At 37.2% G+C, this 16142-nt stretch overlaps 1 protein-coding gene across 12 annotated transcripts in view; it reads left to right on the top strand.

The window, feature by feature from the left end:
• CADPS2 (calcium dependent secretion activator 2) overlaps window positions 1-16142 on the top strand; it is a 224060-nt gene that overhangs the window by 18958 nt on the left and 188960 nt on the right. The gene's annotated exons all lie outside the window — the stretch shown is intronic.

The raw sequence follows: 16142 nt of genomic DNA, 5'->3' as shown, positions 1-16142 counted from the left end.
GACCTTCATATGAGATGGTTGCTTGGAACCTTTAAGATCAGGATAGCTACAGCCTTGATATATTAGTTAGATATAAGCTAAATTTCCCTTATCAGACTTCACGTGAAATATGGTAACTGAGTCAGATTCCTTGTTCAGAAGGTTAAATATTTGTTTTCTAAAGATGTAAACAAGGTCATGTTAAGCTTGTGAGCAGTTTCTGACTTTAGGAATTACAACAGAAATAGCTTCTCCAGATCTTTTATCTATTTTTCTGTCTACTCTGTTGGCATTTTATCTTCTTTGAGGCTTCTCTCCAGTGATTTGTTCAAGCTTGTGTTTATGTATTTTAAATTAATTTGTTGCTGGTTAAAGCAGATTACTGTGCCTTAGAGGAGGAACTAAGAATAAAGACTGCTTCCTCCCAGGTGAATGTTGTAATTAACATGAATCCAGAGAGCCAACTTCCTATGTCTCAGGTGTATTAGGAAGATGGAGAAGGCTACTTGACTGAGGAAAGTCAGTCTCCTCATGGATGGAGAATTTGTTCTTTAGAGAACAGGAGATGTAGTTTTCATTCTCCCAACCTCTATCACCTCACACTGTGAAGGAAGTGGCTTCTTGCCTGTGTCTCAGATAAATTATTTGACCATTTCTTTAGATACCATCCCTTTTGTCTGTGTTTAGACATCTGTGAGCCCTGTAATGTTATGCCACACCTTCTGGTGCAATGCTTTTAGCATGTGGAGGCACCTAGGCCTGGAATTTCCACTGCATGGTAAATTCCTACCAGCAGAGCTGCAGGGTCCTTCTGAGGTCTGTCCCTGAGTTTTCCCAGCTCCTTGCATCATAAAGGGCTCCTGATGTCTGTATGCCCCAACTACTTAAATAATTGATGGTTTAAATAAATTGAAAGACTGAAATGGTTTTTCAGATGTGTATGTACATGCTTTCAAATACAGTAGTTTAAGAATTCATTTAAGGAGACCATAGTGAAAACTGCCCGTGGGAGGTTTTCTTTCCCCCCATCTCACTGTCCCCACTGCATAACCAAGCTGTGAGACAGGTTTGTAAACTCAGAGAGATAGAGCAGGTTGTTTCAGTTATCCATTTTTTGTTAATTTTCAGCTGGATCAGCTCCTTGATTTAAATGACTTGAGTCATGGAATTGAGATAATCAGCAGATTTGAGTCAGGTGCCAGATAGCCACTGAACACTTGATGAGAAATTTGGGCGGGAGGTGTTGGCTGCCTTTGGGTGGCTGCCAGTCTCTGATTGTCATAAGCATTTTTGCTCAAAACTACTTCTTTTTCCTAGCATTTTAATAATTTGCATGGGAAATTCAATGATAATATTATTGACCTTGTTAGATGTCATTATTTAGGTGACAGAGCTGGTGTTAATGCACACACAATAATTCAAATTTCATCAGTGAAAGAACTTTAATGTTAATAAGGAAAATAATTTGACAATGCTTCTTCATCTTTTTTCCAGTATTCTGTAGTGGATTAAAACTTTGTCCACAGATAGCAATTTTCTTTTTTGATATAAGATGATGACCCCCTCCAAGCTCTCTCCATACTTTTTCACTTTTAGATATGGATAATCACGATTCTGTTGTGACACATGAAGACACTTTAATAGTATTTTCTTCATGTAGTGTATGGCTCATAATTGTTACATAAAAACATAAAGTGAAGTGCACCCAATTAAACACCTGCAGGAGTAAAATAGGATAAATCAGGAGAGAAGCCACCTCTGTGTTGTTGGGGTACAGATTTGTGGTACATTTCATTTCTAGTCCTATTTCACAAATTAGAAAACGTAACTTTTTTCTGACACTGTTCCCAGAGGTCTCAAGTAGATAAAATGAGAAAAACTGAACTATTGTCTTCTGATCCCAACTGAAATATCAGAAGATGTTGCCTAAAAAGATGAGGAAGTCAATAATAGTTTCACTGGATTTTAGATTGATAACACTGATCTCTATGACTGTGTTGGAGTCAGAAGTTCATATTGCTTATGTAGCATTTATGTAAAGTCTCTAGGGTATTATAGATTGTTTTGAAGCTGTCTCCAATCCTTCAGTTTTTTCTTCTCTAAATAAAGCTGCAGAATAGAAGTCCAGCCTCAAGTTTACTCTAAAACAAAAACCAACCAACCAAAAACCACTAAACGAAGTGTAGCATAATATCCAGAAAGTGATAGCAAATTAAGGTTCCTAAGTTATTTCTGGACTGGAACCATGCCATATATATGTATATGTGTGTATGTAGCAAAACTGCCTTTTTTTCCCTCACATTATGACAACTTTGCCCGTTAACTCAATGGGCATAATGTTGAAAAATGGGTGCTGTTCATAAACAGTCTTTCTGATGAAGAAAACAGTGCATGGAGGGTTCTTTTGATGAAGAAAACAGTGCATCCAGTTTAACACCTTTGCTCAATTTAGTGTTAGTTCTGAGTATGTCTGGGTAGCCATGAGAAAGGGGCCTGGGCCTTGTTTCACTGGCTGCTGCTGCACATGGAGTCAGGGGAAACCTTGGATGAGTAGAAGATGAACCTTCTTGGACATGTCCTAGGAATATTCCAGCAGGGACCATTCCCAGTCTTACAGGCTATAGAGAGGAAAATTAAGGGTTAAAAAGGTAGCATCTTGCTTTTAATTAAGTACTGAGAAATACTGCTAGCTAGCATGAACCTTTATTTGAAGTAAAGCTAAAATCTGGTTGAATTTCAGTGTAAATCTGTTTCTGTTGCTGGTATTGAGACATAACTGCCTTTTCTGAAGTTTTAATTTAGGCTTTTTCAAATCTAGAAGTGGCTGCTTAGCTTGGCATTTTTTCATTCTTGATGTCAGTCATTCTTTGCATCCCAAAAGATCAAAGCTTGTGCATGACAGTGAAGTCTTCCTGCCTTTTGACAGTGTGTTTATGAACCTGCCTCTATGATGATTCCACCGCCAGTTTCTTACTTGATGACATTGCATCTCTAATTGCTTCTGGATTGTACGGCTGAAGCTGAACTTTGCTGTGTGCCTGGAAGCTTCAGAGTTTTTGGTATAATTTAATGCAGGCAGATTACAAATGCAGCCTGCCAAAACATATAACAACTTGAGATGTTGAGCTTGTCTCTGTCAGCATGTGAAGCAGTGCCTGCCAAACCAATGGGATGTGCTGGGCGTGAGCGAGGGCAGCTCCAGGTGATGCCAAGGCAGCATTCTGGTGTTTGCTGTAGCTTCCGTACGTCTCGTAGGTGTGAGCATCTTCCTAGCTGTGGCTGCTCCACGAGCACGTGCTCTGGGATGTGGCAGAGCTGCTGCACAGCTTTGCTCCACTGTGCCAGGCTTTGTGGTTCGAATCTGACAGTTCTTTAAAAACCCTTTTTTCCTTGGCTTGAAAATAGAGTTCACTTTTTTGGTCTTCTTGGGCAGATGCATACTGACTTTGTGGCTGCAGCAAGTATTAGATTTACCTTCCAATAGTGTGTTTCTTGTTAGAGTTTTTTTCCTTTTCTTAATCTTTACCCTTTACATGTTCAAATTCTCTAGCTTTTTGCCTGTTTCATGTTTTATGGGCTAAATTCTTAGTGTGAGGGTGAAATAATCTGAATTTCACTGAATAGGGCCATGAATTCTGAAATGAACCACAAAACAAACTCTAAGTACATGCTTACTGCTTCTATTGTAACAGATTTTTTTCAGTATTTAAATAGTGATCATGATAAATATGCAAATTCTACAGTAAATTAACCTGTCAGTAATAATAAGTATGTTGAAAGGTGCAATCATTTGTAGAAGTAGCCATGGTAAGGAGGTTATTTCTGGCTGTCATAAAATTTATGATTAAAATAAAAAACCTTTAAGGATTATTCTGGGCCCTTCGGACCATCAAATTAGAAAAACTGTGTTAGAAGATGACAGAAGGCTCTTGGTATGAGTAATATGTTTCAGAAGTTGGCAGATGAATAGTGCAAATGTTTCCAAATAGCCTGATGCAAAATTGAGTTACTTTTTTATAAAAACTACTTAGATCAGTGTAAGTCTGCTGCTTAGATAAGTGGGAAATATGTTTTGAGAATAGTCCAAAAGAAGCTGTAATAGAAATGAAAAATCTTATGCATTAGTGGAATTATGACTAGAAATTGAGTGGAACGATAGTACAAAGACTAAAATTAGAAGAATTTGCGATCAGACTTTGGCTTTACAGTGTTGAGGTTTTGGCCCTGTGGGTGACCAGAGATGTGTGGTCTTCTCTCTGGGCATTAGAAGTGCATTATGGTGTTGACTAATAGGCTAGTCACAATAACCAAATAACTTAAGCTTTATCTTGGTGTAAGTAAAGCTGGTTTTCCAGCAGGAGGGTAATGTTTGTTTGCTTATTACATTTGACTTGCAAACCATTTTGCTTTTGCCAAAGCTCTTGTCTGGCTTAGCTTGAAAACATTTTGGAATATAGATGCTACTGTCATTTAAGAGACAAAGCTTAAAAATAATATACTTTCTTGTACATTTCTGGTTTATTGGAGAAAAGAGAAAGAGGTGAAGTCTTGTTGGGCTGAATTTGAAACAGACTGGCCACACACTGGAGAAGGAGAACTTTTCAACATCATGGTGGTATTGTTTTTTTTAATTATTTTTCCATCCTCAGCTCTCCACACTGTACTTGTTACTGGGAGCTTTGAAGCAAAAAAGTTCAGGACTTTGGGGCATTTTTTGGGAGGGGCCCTAGATTGTAAGAGGTCTGTGAAGAATTTTTTTTCTGGCTTCTATGTGTAACTGTGCAACAAAACTCTGTAGGATCTTGAATTACACTGGGTAGATAACTGGGGTTTGTCCCTTGGTACACAACCATAATTATCTCTAGGCGAGAGGTTCCTCTGACTGTAATAATTTCAGACTGCCCCGTTAATTGCAAACAAAGTTTCATAGGTTGTTCTGCTATTATCAGCACCTCCCCTGGAAGCCCAGGAAAGAAAGGCATGGTTGTGGAAACGCTGAGGGAGGAGGATAAAGGCATATGGACAATGTCTTCCCCATCGTCTCAGGCTAGATGCAAATTTTCTTACCTCACCTTACCATTCTTTTGGACTTCAGGCATTACCTGAGCAGTATGGACACCATGGAGGTCAGGGGCACCAGAACTTGGCTGGCAGCAGTTGTTCCTGTTGGAGGTAGAGGCAATAACTGGCTGGTGTGGCTGTAGAGAAGTAGAGAAGAACTTACTTTTTGTGTCTTAAGTTAAATTTAAGACACAAAATAAAATAGAGTTAAATCTTTGCCATAGAATACTGCTAGCAAGGCAAAATAGTTGATGATTGTGTAAAATTATTTATAAATAAATAAAGAAGAAATTGAAGGTGTTTCTCATGTGAGATGATATCTTGAAAGATAATCTTTAAAATGGTCTAGAGAATGTTGAAGAAGAGTAAATTAATATTTTCTAAAATTTAAATACTCTAAAGAGAGAGTAAACTATGACTAAGAAACCTCAAAGTTACCATTTAAGCTATTTGGACCTTGATATATAATCGGAATGCATAAAAATAGTCCAACTTGTAAAAGTTTGCATGCTGCATGCTAAAATCTAGAGGGATTAAACAGCAGACCAACTGTTCATTAATCTTCCCATTGAAGCATTGCTTTCTGAAGTGCAGCCAGCTGGGTGATTATTAAATCTAAGGAAGGATTTAAGATTTAGAATGTGTTTTGAAGCTCTTCTTGTGTATTATAACTTTCCTGCCAACACCATGAATTGATCAGCCTTGTGAAAAATTAATCAAGGAAAATGTATTGTTGTTTTTTGACACACAGAAATTACACTTAATAAAGATGGAGAGAGAGAATGTATTTATGATAAAGGCTGTTTTTTAAAAAAAGTTGTATTGGAATAAACATATCTGTAAGACAACAGTTAACAGCTAAATCTGACATGCCAATGGCTTAGTGTCTGCCAGCCCTGAATATCCTTTATAACTTTGTGAAATAGAAATGCATTCTAATGAGTGATGAGATGGTGTTGCTGTTGAGAAATGTCCACACAAATAGTAATGCATTCTAAGTGCAAAGACATAAAAAACAATTCCCCAAGCACTCCCATTTTCATGATGCACTGTCCCTGCCTGCATTTGCACTTCTATTCCATTGTTCTTATCTTCCTCTTAGAACAGAAACACTTTGAAGCACAGATTGTCCTATGGGAGAAGCAAGGAAGCACTTTTTGTAACACCAAATACATTCTCATCACAAAACTAGTATTATCTATCACATCAGCTTGCAGTTAAACTCAACTGTGTTGTTCCATCCTGTTTCTCCCCAAATGATTCAAAGTCTTCTGCTGTGATTGTTTAGAACTTCTGGAAGGCACTTGCACCACTTGCCTTGGGATGTTGTGTAGAACAGTCTGGACAATGAATCTTTGCATGCTTCTCTGTCCTCGCTGTGGCAAGAGAGGTTCCTCTAGGGAGTGCTTCAAAGCAGAGCCTGCATGAGGAGCACTGTGTTGTCCTCTGGAGCAGTGTGCTCTTGCCCAGAATTTGGAAAGGGGTCTAAAATGGGTGAATTGCATAGGTAAACATGGGTAGTAGGACAGTTAGTACTCCTTTCATCTTCCAGATTGCATCTCTTTATCTACTTGACTCCAGTGGGCAGTTCCAGATACCTGTGGCAGTTGTCACCTTCTTTTCTCCTCTTCAACCTTTGTTCTTACTTCCCATATTTTAGTAATGATGGAATTATTTTTTAAGCAGTTGTAGTAAACTGTCCTAGCAGGTGTTGGCTCATACAGGAGGTGAAGGGTGCAAGCAGCCTTTTCTATTTGGCTTTGGGATGCAAAGTACACAGCTGTGGTTTTTTCTCATAGATCTTTTGCTCTGCCATTTCTGTACACTACATCTCATTCTCAAGAATACTGTTAAAACGATGTAACCTTTCATGGGGTGCAAAAGAAGTTTTTTCTTAGATGGCAAGTGGCTGCATTTTCCCATGTGTCTATTTCCCCTAAATCCTGGGGATCACAGTAGGAGAAAGGTGCCATGTTGGTAGATAGGACATCATGAGTAAGCCTTCAAAGGCTTTAGAGGGTCTACTCTTGTCCTTGTTTTCCAGTGAGTACCCAAGTTTTGCAGTATTCACAATGTGTCAGTTCTTTCCCAGTTTCCTTAGGCCGCAGAGTGAAGTCAGTGCTTTAACCTTTCTCCCCACCCCACAGTGCCCTTTATACTCCAATGAAAAAATAAGCCGCTAAAACGGATTAGTACCGGGAAAGAAAGTGGCAGGTTATTTGCTTAAGTTGTCAGTTTGCTGGCACTTTTTCAGTTGCTAAAGCAGAAAAAAAACCAATAATGTTATGAGACACCATTTCAGGTGGTTTTGGCCTAATTTCTATTTGTTCATGTCCCTTTTGAGCTGTAGAATATATGAACTGGAAGTGAAACAGTGGCACTGATCAGTAAAAATACATGTTTTGAAACGGAGTCCTCACATTGCATGGAAGTATTTAGGGTGGTGGTGGGTGATAGGGACTGAAAGGATCTCAGCAGACCTGGTCTGACTATAGAGTGCCTAGTATTATATTCAAAAATAGAGATATAGTAGTATGCTCATTTGAACTAAAAGCTATTAATGTATACTCATGTGAAAATGGTTAATGCAGAAGCATATTAATGGTAATAGGGAAGTGAAATTGCCAATTCTTTTCATCTCTGACAAAATGAACCCAGTGCAATACCAATGATGAAAACTGTCACTTACATAACTTCCACTTTTAGTCAAGTGGAATAAAAACTAGAACCACAAGTGACTGCAGAAGAAAATTTAGAGAAGTGAAAGACTATTTTCCCTTCTTTATTGTGCTTGGCCATTTACTTCAATTTTTCTCACAGTTAATGCAAGAAATTGGATTTTATATTTAGAAATATTGTATCCTAAGAGGTAGGACTATCATAAGAGATAAAGTGCTGGGGCTTCTTGTGTTTTTTACAGCGCTCAGTAAACACCAAAAAGAGAATTGGGGAGTTCCTTAGCAAGGCAAATGAAAATATGAGTTGCTGATTTTAAGGAGGTGTGTGTTTTTCTCAAGTTTGAACACACCAGAGGTAGTTTTGTATAAACTAGTCATCATCTGTTAATTGTGAAATAGATAAATATGCTAAGTAAATGTTTTTTTCCTAATCCTTTTTAGCAAGACTCTGTTTGCTACTCATTATTTCTGTGTAAATATGCTTTCCGTTTGATGTCTTTTTTTTTCAATCTTTGGTTTCTTTTTGCTTTTTTTTTCCCACCTTTTGTTGTCCTTTGTATTCCTCCCTTATAGTCAGGGTTGGACACCTTCCTTATGGAATTTGCTGGTTAAAATAGGGACCAGTGGTGAGGTGAGAGCAAGCCTTTTAACAGGTGCATCACCAAGGCATGATGCGTTACACATTCAATTTAACAGCCTTTGTCAGTCTTATGGTATCTAAAATAGAGCCTTTGAAATTCTCATAACCTGGAACTTTCCAGTGGTCACCAAAGGGAGGAGTTGTGGTCAGGCAGAATCAGGATACTGGAGAGAAAGCTGTTAGCTCTCTTGTAGCATGCTTCAGCCTGAGCAATGGGGCTTGGTCAAAGGGGAAGCTGCTGTTAAAGGGAAGATCACAATGCCTGTTCCAAGTGGAGGCTTAGCAAAAGTGATCCACACCCATGCTCACACAGGCAGCAGTCTATATTGTGTGCCTCACTGCGGTGCAAAAACCATTGCTGCTGTTACCAGCCGTGAAAGGAGGACAAATATGCTTGTTTCAAAAGGGTACCTGGTTAACTTGAATAAATTGACCCAGGAGAAAACACTGCTTCTGGGTGAAACAGTTTTGTGGATTTTTTATGGTGATTGTCACTTTACCTCTGTTTGTTCTTATGCCCAAGGCACGAACATTGCAGCACGTGACTCTGTGAAATGTGTTGCCATCAGGAACAGCAATTTGGGTAGACATTGGCAATTGCTGGTGCATTTAGAAAAAGCTGGAAAAGAAAAAAATCCCAGTGCACAGTGCTGTGTAGTGTGCTTACAAGCATGTACCCCTGGAGCTGTAGCAGATATTTTAATTTTCAAGAGTTTGAGTTTTGGTGGGTTTTTTTTACAGATAGCTGGTTGCTAAGCTGTGGTAAATGTGCAGTGTACAGCTGTTGTGTCTAAAAGAGCTGAAGAAAGCAAAGTACATCACCTGAATATTTCAGCTTGTGATGGTTTCTGAACCATTAATCTCAATAAGAAGAAATGTGCTCAGAAGGGCAGTAGGTATATTTTGAAAAAAAAAAAGGAACATTTGGAATGATTATGCCTCTTTGGATGATGATGGTTTACTACTTTAAATTTTGCTTTCTTTTTTCACCTTAATGTAATTTGCTACTTTAAAGAGGTTTTAAAAACAAACAAAAACCTCACTGTTAGCCAAAATTAAAGTTCTTTTTTTTAGATTTCTCACCCCCTCAAAATTAAGGAAAACTGTACAATGTAGTATACTTCTAAGAGATGAAACCTTTTATTAACAAAATAATAATTAAAATTCTGAAGTAGATTAATCAGAGTTTATAGGTGTGATTTCTTAAAATATTTTGCTTTTACCTGAAGGTGAGGACTCTGTTCTGATGACTTACATAGATTTGAAAATAGGATCCTTTAACTCTGATCATTTCATTGTGAAAAAAATCAAAATAGTGCCTGGAGGATATTTCTAGGGTATGAAAGAGAACAGGGGAGGTATAAGTCCTGCAAGCAATGCCTAATTTATTTTTTTTTCTAAAAATGTGAAAAGTGCTTCTGATTTCAAAGTACTGAGCAAATCTCATTAACTACCTCAATTTCTACTCATGTTCAGCAGCCAAGAGTTATTAGAAGTAGCTATTAACATGCATTGATAACTACTAATGTCTTCTTCGATATAAATGCTATTTCAGTAGCCAGTGCAGAAATTTTATTCAAGGAGTATAAAAATAATTATATTACTCTTGGATGTATGATGCTACTACATTAACTTTTTATTTTTGACCCAAAATGATCTTGTTGTTCTAATGTGCTTAGTTGAACTAGTCTAAACGTCAACTTAATAATTTTTGGTGTGAAGAAAATAATTTTTTTCTTCCTTCCAAGACTGTTGTAAGTGCTGTGAGAGTATCATATCTTCTGCAGCTCCAAGGTATAGCAGCAGACAGTGCTGGACATTATACATGTTAATTGCTACTAGGAATAAACCTTTATTCTTAAAATGTATGGCTGTGGAGGCTGTTCTCCAAATTGTCAGAAGTTTTTGCACCTTCATCAAACAAGCCCCAGCTCTTGATGTGATGCATTGTGCAGTTTCAGTCTAGAGTGGAGCTACTGAGCTGGTCCCAGAGAACATTGATCACATTAATGACTGAAATTGGAATAATTTTTATTCCTGTGGAACAGGAAGGACTTTAGGTTAGTGAGATCTCTTGACAGTGACTTTGAAGAGCTGCTGCAGTAGCTGCATTTGGGCTATTTAATATTACACAGTAAATGTCTTATGCTTTGTTTTGCCTCAAGTAATGCTTCTAGCACAACATGATGATGCATGTCACATCCAGTTTTTAAATAAAAAACTTGTTTCAATTCCTTTTAGTTTGCAGAACAAGAATTATTGTCTTTTGGAGAAAATTTAGCGCTCAATTTAGCCCTGAAAATTGCTGTCTTTTTAAAAAAATTATTCTGTAAGTCATAAACTCAAGATGGTAATTGTGCAAAGCACAGCAGGAGCTTGAGTACAAAACACATCAGAAAAGTATATCAGAAACCTAAAAAGCTTTCATAGACTTGAATGTTCCTTGGACTTCCATCAAAGTCCTTTTTGCCCTTCTTCAGTCTTTATTAAAGAGGTACTTCTGTTCATTTTTATTTTTAATTGACAATTTCTGATATGACATAATTGTCATTAACCTTAATATAGTTCCAGCTTTGCTTCTGGTAAGCTTAAAGGAGAAGAAATTTCCTTTAAAACAAGGACACATCTGTAAGAACAAAATGTTTCTCTCCGTAGCTGTGTATCTGTGCCTGGGTGATAGTGTACCTCTGAAAAAAATCTCTAAAGAGAAATGTCTTTAGGCCTTACATGACAGTCCTTTTTCTAAGTTATATGAAAAGATTCTGTTTTAACAGTAGCATGTTTTAAGGATACCCCAAAGGTCAATTGCAGTACATTGTCCTGAATAAACACACTGGAGATCCAGGTGGTTACCTCTCTGGTTCATCAGTCATTGTGCTGCTGTAGCAGGGCAGCGCTTGGCCCTTGTGCAGCAGTACCTTTACAGTTGTGCCAGCCTCCGGTGGAGTCTTTGGAAGAAGGTCGCCATTAAAGAATGTGTTTGCATTGCTGGTGCTGGCCCAGTGGCCACGCTGTAGTTCTTGCATCTCCTTAGCAAGCTTCTGGAGGCCAACAGAGACCTGAATAGTCCTAATTAGAAGGACATTTATGTTTTTTCACAGGTAAAATAATGTGCAGCATCAGTTGGAGTAGTTGATGCAATCACTTACAAATGCATGTGTAGGTAATGAAGCATTTCCTATGGTCTGCATCAGTGCAGAGATTCCTGTTACAGCTTTGGTTGGTAGTCTAGAAGAAAGGATTGTTTTATGCTTAATTCGAAACGGCATACAAGTAATCATAGTAATAGAAGGAGGAAGATATCAGAACTCCTGGGTGACCTATTATTTAGAGGCCCTGCGTGCAATGGCTGTTGTTTTTATTCTTCCTTGTCACGAATGAATGATTTAGTTTTCTTAAAGAAGCCCTGTGAAAGGTTTTATAAAGATATTAGCAAAAGCATTTTGAATATGGTGTTGTGAAAGTGTGATTTAACAAGGTTTAATGTCAACATTCACTTTGTTACTCTGCAGCAGAGTTGTTTAAACAGTGATTCAAAAGTACAAAGGCATAAGTAAAGCTACCAAGGCACAAGTCAAAGTTGTCATACTAAAGGTTACACACAATATCAATTGCTTACCAAAGATCTGTATTGTAAAGGGTCTCAGCCTTGAAAGGCTCAAGGGAAGATCACAGCTATGCAGCCACGCTGTTTAGCTGGGAGAGCTCAAAGAAAACTCACTTCATCTGTCATATACAGGGAACACAGTTCCATGTATAGGATATGTATGTTGGCTTTTAGTGAAATTGCGTGCGGTGGGAGGGGTATTTGTGAGATTTCTTGTACCCACAGCCTTCTTTGTTCCTCGATAAATGGGTCTTGGAAAAGCCGCCTGCTGTTCATGCATGAGTCACCTGATCAGCGTTCCAAGGTCACCAGTGCTCACTTGGGTCCCTCTGCTCCTTTGTGGGTTTTCAGAGAACATATGGGAGCGAGAGGATTTCTTGGCCAAGCTATGGCCCAGGCCATGGCCTCCACTGGAGCCTGTACCAAACTGCTGCTGGTTTGGTCGTGTGGCTGAGTGCATCTGTCACACACCCCTAACTGTGCTGGAGTATGCATGGAGCCCAAGGGTTTGCATCCAGAATTTAGCAGAAGTGCAAAAATCTGTTATGCAGCTTGAAAGAGGTATTGGAAGAAAGGTAATAAGCTGATTCAGGTGGTGTTTAGTGTGTCTAGCAGTTTGCTGTCCCAGAGATGTGCATTTTGAGCTGCCACAGTATTTTTCGTGAATAATGATGCATTGAGCTCTGACTGTTAAGAAATAGGACATGTCTAAAGGGTAAATGTGATCTCCTCAAAGCTACAGGAACAGAAGTGACCATCAAAAATGAAGAAAAATCTCTAATAGCTCTTGTGGAAGATGGTAAATGAAGCTCCAAGTGCTGCATTTTTTAAAGAGGAGGAGAATGTTGGTGCTTTTGCACTGCTAGAAGGTGTACAGAGGCCAGATGAGCAAAAAGTTGTCAGAGGTTGAGAAGTCATTCTTGTGGTCCACCTATCCTACTGCCTTTGCTTGAATTTTCTTTTTCCTTAGCTTTACAGTAGAGAATAAGATAAGCATATTTGTGTTGCCTAATTGTATAATTAGTCAAATTTGGTATGATGTCTAATAAACAGAAAAGTTATTTAAGGCGTATGTTCTAGAAGTGAAAATCAGTTATTTGCATAATATTTCTAATATTTTCTTAAGTTGTAGACACTGCTAAATAATGCTTTTTCATCTTTAAACAAAAATATACTTTAAGGTAATTATCTAGTGCTAAAGACTATTTTGAATTGAGGTTTTTTACTAGCATTTGCAGTAGATGAAATTGCATATGTGTGATGATTGGAAAACAGTGGATTTAAACAGTTCTTCAGTAGATTACAATTGTTATTGGGGTTTTTTAAAAACACATTATCTCACCTTTGAATGAGTTGAACTTTATCCATCAGAAACTGAAGGTGCGGCTCAGTCCAAAATTATTTAGGAGGACTCTAAATAACAGGAATTGAAAAAGTTCCCCAAAGTGGATATATATGGCCCATTGGAACCTGTATTTGAATGATCTGTTTTCTCCAGAATGCATTTGATTTGTTAGTAGATTCCTTTCTAGTGTTTGATACTTTGTTAGCAGTGGGTAGCATGGACAGTTGATGCTGATTTGTGGATTCAATAAACTAGTAATGATCCTAGACGTTCAAATGTTGACTGACAACAGTATCAATCCAGGATGTCTTTGAGGAAGTCTGAAAAACATTGATAGTAACAAGAAATGCTTAATTAAAAACTTTGACTCTTTCAAATTATTTCTGAATAATGTCTGGATTTCCAAAAGATTGTGGCTGATCTGCCAAATCTGGTTCCATGCAGAATTAAATTTCTTTGTGCCCACAATAACTTTTTCTGATGTTTTATATTTCACACTCAAACCTCTTAATATTTTTCATCTCCAGTTCCCCCCTAGTGTTGAGAGACTTGAGATAACATTTTACATTGTAAGTTTTTGAATAATTATTTAATTAGAACTAAAGTCTAATGATCAGTTGAAATACGGGAATGAAGGCAGTACGAACCAGAGATTTAGTGAATGTACTTAATTAGCATTTTGCTTTAAAGATAAATATCAATAAAAATATTTTCCCTCATGGGGATGATTGTGCTGCTGGTATAATCTTTGAAAGCTCTGAAACCAAGCAGATGAATCTCAGAAGTCTAACTGAAGCAAAGGATTTTACATTCAACATGAAGTGTACCATATGTCTTTCAGGAACAGGATTAATGAGACACTTAATAGCTTTTTAATGCATCTTAGTGTTTTAAATTTGTCACACATTTGATACAATCCTAATAGAATTTCTATTCTCTTATGGTTTTCTGCTGCAAATAAATCCTTGACTATGAAATAGTTTTGCTAAAATGTTATTATTGCTTTTTAATTATCTTAAATGCAAGTACTTCATTTTAAAGATGTTACTTTTTTTTTTCCCCTCAGGAAAAAATGGTAAATTTCCACGAATAAGAGTAATACTTTAAGAGCTTTAGGTCCAGTGGATTCCTTTGCAGAGCAAACCATGCTTTTCATACCCTGTTACTCACATCTTGAGTTTATATCTTGAGTAATTTCCTTCTACATCCATTGTATCTTGAAAAATAATTACCTTGGAATAATTTTTGAAAATTTAATAAAAATACAGTTTGTGACCCAAAACACATCAGAAGGGAATATTTTAGAGTCAAGGGCACATGCATATTGTACCTTCTTTTTGCACATACCTGTTGCTTTGACCAACACAAACATGCCATTATTGTGTGATTATTGTGTGCACCAAGTGTTGCAATAATGCTTCCTTTCCATGGTTAAGTGGTCAAAAAAATTGAATGAGTTTTTACTGGAAAAAATTCTCTTGGAAAATCAACTTCAGAATCACAAATAAATTTTGAATTAGTATCGCTTATAAATCAAGGAAAGTGCTTGCAGCTTTAAAGCCCTTTCATTCAGGATTAATCATTTTGAATAATAACACAGAAAGAAGGTAATGCAAGGTGAATGATATGCTGATGTTGTTACGGTGTGTATTTTGTAGGTTTGGAGTTGGGGTTTTTTGGTTTTGGGAGTATTTTTTTGTTTTTGTGGGGGTTTTGGGGGTTTTTTGGTGGTTTTTGGTGGAGTGATTTTTTGGGCTTTTTTTTTTTGTTTGGTTGCGTTTAGGTTGTTTTGGTTTGTTTTTACAAGACTGGTCCAGTTATAATAGCAATACGTCAGTTTGTGTAATCTTGCATGAATATGAGATTTTGGGTGGGAAGTGTTTATAAGTATTCCTAATTTCTCACTGTCTTCTGCATCTACTTTCTCATGTCAGTATGCAGGCTAATGTGATGGAAGATTAAATATTTTTGATGAACAGTACAAAGTAGCTGAAATAAGTTTGAAGTAATCTTTTTTTACCAGTGAAGCTGTTAGAGGAATGAATCATTTGTAATTGCAGACTGTTAAGACAAGACTTAATATCCTTGTACCTGTTTGTGTGAATACATTTTATTGCTGAATGGAATTTCTGACTATTAGTTGTTTTGAAATGAGATTCAATATTTGTGTAGTCTTTTGAGGAAATTAATGTAAGCATTAATTGACAGTAACTACGTCAGGTCCCATTATGGGTAAGAATTTAACCTTAGATGCTCATGTTTACATAAAAGAAAATGTATTGTAGTACAGATAGAGCATAACATGTGATTAGCATATATTGGTGATGAGGTTTTTTAAAATAATCTCCTTGGGCAAATACTTTCAGGTTTAATCTGCAGCATTCCTGTGCAATATTGATTAGGATATCTGTTGAAAAATACATTTTATAAGTAACCACATTTTAAAATATGCTACAAGAGAATGTGCATTGACAAGCACTAAAATTTTAGAATTAATTTTTTTTATCTGCTTACATCTGTGTACTCCTCTGCTCAGCTTTTCAGCTCCTCTCCTACTCCATTTTTCTGTATTTTGAAAGTGAAGCACAGTAGGTTGGTTTAGGTTGGTTGTTAAGTACACCATCTTCTAACATGACCTGGAGTCAGAGCTCTGCTGTGCTGTCATTTCTATTCACAAAATCATACATGGTTTCATATCCCTTGGTGACTGTAATGACTATCTGAAAATGCATGCTTAATTCCCAGCTCATACATCTGACTGAAGAGAGCAGACAGTCAGAAAGAAGGTGATGGTTCTGTTTCAGCTTTGTGGTTTCTCATCTGTTCCTTGCA

Source organism: Geospiza fortis, unplaced genomic scaffold (genome assembly GCF_000277835.1).
Source record: "Geospiza fortis unplaced genomic scaffold, GeoFor_1.0 scaffold195, whole genome shotgun sequence".
Classification (NCBI taxonomy): domain Eukaryota; kingdom Metazoa; phylum Chordata; class Aves; order Passeriformes; family Thraupidae; genus Geospiza; species Geospiza fortis.
Note: the sequence above shows the minus strand (reverse complement) of the source record. Positions and strands in the feature narration are given on the sequence as shown.